The following is a 5,894-nucleotide window of genomic DNA, read 5'->3' as shown; positions in this document are numbered from 1 at the left end:
GCTTTTAGGATTCCTGCTGGTGTCCAACAGAATATATGATCCACACAGACAATAAAACGAAGGAAAAGAACATAGAAACAGACGTCAACTCCACAGCTATCTTGGTCTTCCAAGCTGCTAATCTCCTAGGATTTCTCTGAAAAGACAAACCATATGGAGTGCTTGTTACCTGGCACTAGTGTTTATGAATCCTTGGGTAGTTATACAGGGCCTTGGGAAAACTCTGGCAATCAATAAGGAAGACTGTAAAGGAATCCCTTTCAGCTAATGCATAGGTGTCTGGTTTCTTAGATCACAGAATTAAAGGGGTCAAAATCTTGTAATGAGTCTACATATGTGGCCACTGATTGCATCCCCTACCATTCTGATTTCAAGAGACCATGGTTAGAGGGTGCTAGTGGATCTCCCAAAACCCATTCAGCATAAAGTAAGCAGAATTTGGCACAATTTCAGCTTTGCTTCAATTGCTCTCATATGTGTAAGTCATAACTGGGTACAAAAATGGCCTGGAAGTTTGCTTCAAGATAAAATGCCACCCAATGCATAGAGTCAAGGATTTCACAAAGGAGGACTGGGCCACTGTTCTTCCTCATGCATCTCTACATCCTATGTCTTCAATTTGATGACTAAATGCCTGACCAACAGCACATAGACTCCTAGGTGTAGCAGAGGGGAAAGAAGCTCTAGTAATTACTAGCTGAGAGCTCATAGGCAGCTTTCTTCACTTCTCTGAATCCCCGTTTACTTAATTGAACATATGTCCCCAGATTTTGGGGGGATTCAACGAGATATTATATAACTCATCTAGCACAGCATCTACTTCATGATAAACACTCAATAAATGTTATTTCTTTTTCCCTTTATTACTCTTCAATAGTCAGGCTGTGGGCTAATGAACATTCTTCTTATCTTGAAGGTCTTTGGGCATTTTGCTAAATAAACTCTTCAGTTAAAATCCAGGATAGAGTTGGATGGTAACCTCCATAAGAAAAAGGATTACGTCTGTCTTTTTCTGTTATATGAATGTTACCTTAGTACTTGGCATATATCAGGTGCTTAAAAAATCTTTGCTGAAAGAATAAATATATAAATAAATAAACTGATCAGACAATAACGTCTTGGCATTGGGAAAGGAAAAAATAGCATTTCTTTAGTGCCCACCTTGTGCTAATCATCTTGATATACACTCTCCAGCCATTAATTTATTTAATTTTCTCAAAGTTTAGTCCCATGTTTTTAGAAGATGAAACTGTGGCTTAGGTAACTTGGCTAAGGTCACTTGGTAATTAAGTGGGTTTGGCTGAACTTCAAAGTCCTAACCCCTAGTACAGAATGTGAACTTAATTGGAAATAGAGTCACTGCAGATGTGATTAGTTAAGATAAGGTCATACTGCAGTAGGGTGGGCCCTTAATCCAATATGACTGGTGTCCTTATAAGAGGGGAGATTTGCACAGGAGGAATATGTCCATTTCATGATGGAGGCAGAGACTGGAGTGGAGTCCAAGGAATGCCAAGAATGGCTGGCAAACAACTGAAGCTTGGAAGCCTTCAGGATACCAACACTGCTCAAAACTCAGTTCTGAGTATCCTGTACCCTTGACGTGTATCTTGAATTGGCGTTTTTAAAAATGGACCTTTATTTACCTGGATATAATAATAGTGCCCGCCACCACCATTGGACAGACCTGGTGCTCTAATGCCAAGTTATTACACACTAGGTACTCTCTGGCATGTCTTCATTGGCATTATAAAATGTGGCCAGAAAGACAGGCCCTCAGAGTAAGAAGTCCGTATTGGTGGTACGAAACTCAGGTTAGGAGTACTTTTGTCACCAAGTATTGGTTATTTAGCATACAGCTCTCAAATGAGACTCGTCTGTGTTTCTGGATGAGATGATGGCACTCTGTTCTATCTGCTAAATGCCACTGTGCATAGAATAACATCTTGAGAAGCTACCTAATGCATAAGCTGTTTAATGCTATAAAATATTACTACCTAAATTAAATGCCACTTACTTTTTCAGAGATGAATTAATCAACATCCTGGTCAAATTCAAAGCTTTTTGATGTATAAAACTTCATAAATTATAGGGGGGCAGGGAGGGAGGTGCACGAGGGAGGGGATATGGGGATATATGTATACATATAGCTTATTCACTTTGTTATACAGCAGAAACTAATACAACATGGTAAAGCAATTATACTCCAATAAAGATGTTTTTTAAAAAACCTTCATAAATGGAACTAGCCCATCAATAAGCAAAGTATAATGAAAACCTGCCTAGATATTTGGGGGTGGGGGGGCGCATGTTATTCTGAGTGTTTTTTTGCTCCTCAAATTAACAGTCTCTGTAGAGATAAACAAAGACCCCCAAATAGGAACAAGCACTGCTTATTGTCAGGAAGGGAGGCAGCCACTACTATAGCTTGAATTTGGCACAGACCCAAATCCAAGGCAGAAAGAGGAGTTGAAAAGCTTTATGGTGGCAAAAGGGAAAAGTGCAGGCTGATGGAACATTGAGGGAGTGGGGAAGCTGGAGGTGGGCTGACTAGAAGACGGGCATCCTACGTAACTGCTGAGGGAGAGCATATTTGGCTTCGCCTTGTTGGTCCTAAGAGGATAGGTGTGGGCAAAATTGGCAAGCTGTCAGCTTAGTCCTGACCACTTGGGGCTGATTGCTGCAAAGGTGTGGTTTTGACTCTCTGACCTGAACCCTGCCTTTGTTGTCTTCAGTCAACTGAACACATAAGGCAACACCCAGGGCAGAGAGACACATGCTTCTGGCAGGGAACTCTGGGGCCTCAGTTCAATGTCTACCAAGGTCCAAGGCTGCACAAACCCAAATGCATCTTCCGTTGAACATCCTCAGGCAGTTGTTCCTCCTGGAAGCTGCAAGGTGTCTAGAGTTCATCCCAGAAGTCCATGGGACTGCCTGTTCCTAGTGCCTTTCCCTGAAGAATCACCTCAGGACATTGTTTTCTCTTCCAACCCAGCCCAACTGCCAGCACAAACCCACTGTCCTTGCTTTGAGGCTGTGACTCCATCTGTGACATTTTGTGTGGTAGGATACTTACATGAGTTGAATCCTGGTTACCTAGGGAACTTACAAGACTTGGAGCACTTCCTTGCACTTGACCTAAGGCATAGAAGTGGGCTAAACCAGCCTTTGCCATGCTGGGAGGGTGGAGTGAGGGGCTTGTTAAAGCTGCAGGACCACAGCTCTCAGAGGGAAGGCTGAATTCCCAGCTACACACATTCTTGGAGGGAAGGGCCTCTTCTGGGACAGGGGAGAGTCTTTGAAGTGGAAAGGAAACAAGGATGCGTGGACTCCCAGGATAGTTCTTTTGGAGGTAAATGTAATCTCAACCACTCAGGCAAGACTAGGACCTCAAGAAAGCTGAGAAAGCCCATGCCCTTTGAAGGCTGGAAGCTTGCTTTGGCTCTAGGCCAGGATGTACTTTGAACAGTTTGGAAATAAGAAAGTCCCTGGGGTTTGCTATACTTCTTACCTGTGTCTCCTGGCTCTTGCTATTGGGTGGGGAGACAGCAGCCTGCTTGGGGTTCCTGGTGCCAAGCTCATTCCGAAGGGTTGGTGAGGCAGAGTGGGAGCCGCCTCTGTCTCCACCTGACGTCTGAACCTGAACTTGAAAAGGTCAGAGGCTCAAGAGGCTGACTGGTGTCCTAGGAATCTTCTGAGGGGAACAGGGATTTAGTCATCAGACACAAAGAGAGGCTCTGGGCTCCCTCAGTTTGGTCTCATTCTCCCAGGCTGGTCAAGATACTGGATCAAGTTTCCAAAGATCTTATGCGTCTCCTGACCTGCTCTTTGATCAGGGACTCAAAGCTGAGATAGAAGGAGTGGAGTTGGCTGTTGTAGAACCTCAGCAGCTCATCCAGGAGCTGTTTGTTCTTGGCTTCAAGGTCATCCCATACAGGCCAAAGCTCTTCTGGGCAGCACCAGCCCTGCCTTCTCCTTTTCCTCATACTTCTGCACCTTGGCCTGCAATCACCTATAGTCCTAGTATATAGGAAGGCTGCTTCCCACCACCTTCTCACCACTATGTTGAGGTTCTGGAAGACACTGCCAAACTTTTTCAGGGTTCAATAATGGTCTTTCAGATCTGGTTCACTTTTTCCTGGTTGAAGGTATCCATCCACTTCATGGCCATGTCTAGGGTGGTCACCATGTTCAGTAAGTCCTGGTCTTGCTGGCAGAGGGGATTAGAGAGTAAGTCTAAGGACATCTTCACAGCAGATTTGATGACCAGGTCAGCACTGGGACTCTTCTTCATGTCCTTTCTCAGCCTCCTGGTCTGCTCTTCCAGCTGCTGGAGTTTTCTATACTTCCTTTCACAGTCTCTCTCCACTGCTGACCAATCTTGGAAGGAATTCAGCTCATGTTCATGAACATGGCCCTGCTGCCAGGATCTTCAGCTGCAACTCGGTCCTCCTTTTTTTTTTTTTTTTTTTTAAGGAGACTTGTTTTACTTAGAGTGGAAAATTCTGCCAGGGACAAAGTCAACACAACCATATGCATGGAACACAAATATATGTATGGAACATTACGTATACAAAGGCTGCTTGTAGGGTTGTAGCAATGCAGAAGTAAGAAGTTAGGAGCAGGGAAGAATTCTCCCCTACAGGTTTCAGAGGGAGCACAGCCATGACTTGATTTCAAACTTCTGGCCTTCAGAACTGTGACACAATAAACTTCAATAGTTTTAAGCCACCTCATTTGTGATGTTCTGTGATGGCAACCCTAGGAAATGAATACATATCCTCTGTGCAAACTATTGCCTAGCATGTTAGAGCTTCTCTCAGAAGAATGTTCCTCTCTGTTGCTGGAGGTGCTCAAACACAAGTAGGAAGACAACTCAGTGGTGATGTTGTTGAGGAATTTAAATTATTACTTATTTTTAAGAGTCCCACGTAAGCCAGATTCTATGATCTTAAGATATGAAGAGCCTGGAGGGGAATGATTCTGGCATTACATTACAACATTTGGAGGTGACTCTGATGAGTATTACCAGGACAGTTAGATTTTTCTAAATTGGCCCAGTCTTATAAGCTACAGCCACCAATTAGAAAAATATTTTTTAAATTAAATTTATTTATTCATTTATTTTTGGCTGCAATGGGTCTTCGTTGCTGCACGTAGGCTTTCTCTAGCTGTGGTGAGTGGGGGCTACCCTTTGTTGCGGTGCGTGGGCTTCTCACTGAGGTGACTTCTCTTGTTGCGGAGCACAGGCTTTAGGCACGTGGGCTTCAGTAGTTGTGGCACGTGGGCTCAGTAGTTGTGGCTCACAGGCTCTAGAGCACAGGCTCAGTAGTTGTGGCGCACGGGCTTAGTTGCTCGGCAGCATGTGGGATCTTCCTGGACCAGGGATTGAACCCGTGTCCCCTGCATTGGCAGGCAGATTCTTAACCACTGCACCACCAGGGAAGCCCAGAAGAAGACTTTTTTAAAGTGCTGTTAAGGTCTTTCTCAATGATTTATCCACTTTCAAAGAGTGTTTACCCTCCATGTGCACTGTGGATTTAATTGCTTTGTCTATATCTTGCCATTTTTCAGACCTAGGAGTGAAAATGTGTGTTTCAGGTGTGAAATACTGTCTTGAACTAAGACAGCAGGAGTGACTAAGACTCACCCAAGCCCTCCAACAGAGCCCCAAACTCCTCATCTACTCTTAGAATTTAAGTATTAGATGCCTAAGACTGTGGAAACCACCAAACCTACAAATGATTGAGTTATTTGTAGTGAGGTGGATGGACCTAGAGTCTGTCATACAGAGTGAAGTAAGTCAGAAGGAAAAAAACAAATACCATATGCTAACACATATATATGGAATCTAAAAAAAAAAAAAAAAAAAAAAGTTTTTAAAAACCCAGGGG

General features: G+C 43.6%; 1 pseudogene; it reads right to left on the bottom strand.

The window, feature by feature from the left end:
- Positions 1-3,747: 3,747 nt before the first annotated feature.
- LOC103074249 (bridging integrator 3 pseudogene) overlaps positions 3,748-5,894 on the bottom strand; it is a 4,156-nt pseudogene continuing 2,009 nt past the window's right edge.

The sequence above is a fragment of the Lipotes vexillifer genome, unplaced genomic scaffold, assembly GCF_000442215.2.
Source record: "Lipotes vexillifer unplaced genomic scaffold, Lipotes_vexillifer_v1.1 scaffold54, whole genome shotgun sequence".
In the NCBI taxonomy this organism is placed as follows: Eukaryota; Metazoa; Chordata; class Mammalia; order Artiodactyla; family Lipotidae; genus Lipotes; species Lipotes vexillifer.
This window is presented reverse-complemented; position numbering and strand designations above follow the sequence as displayed.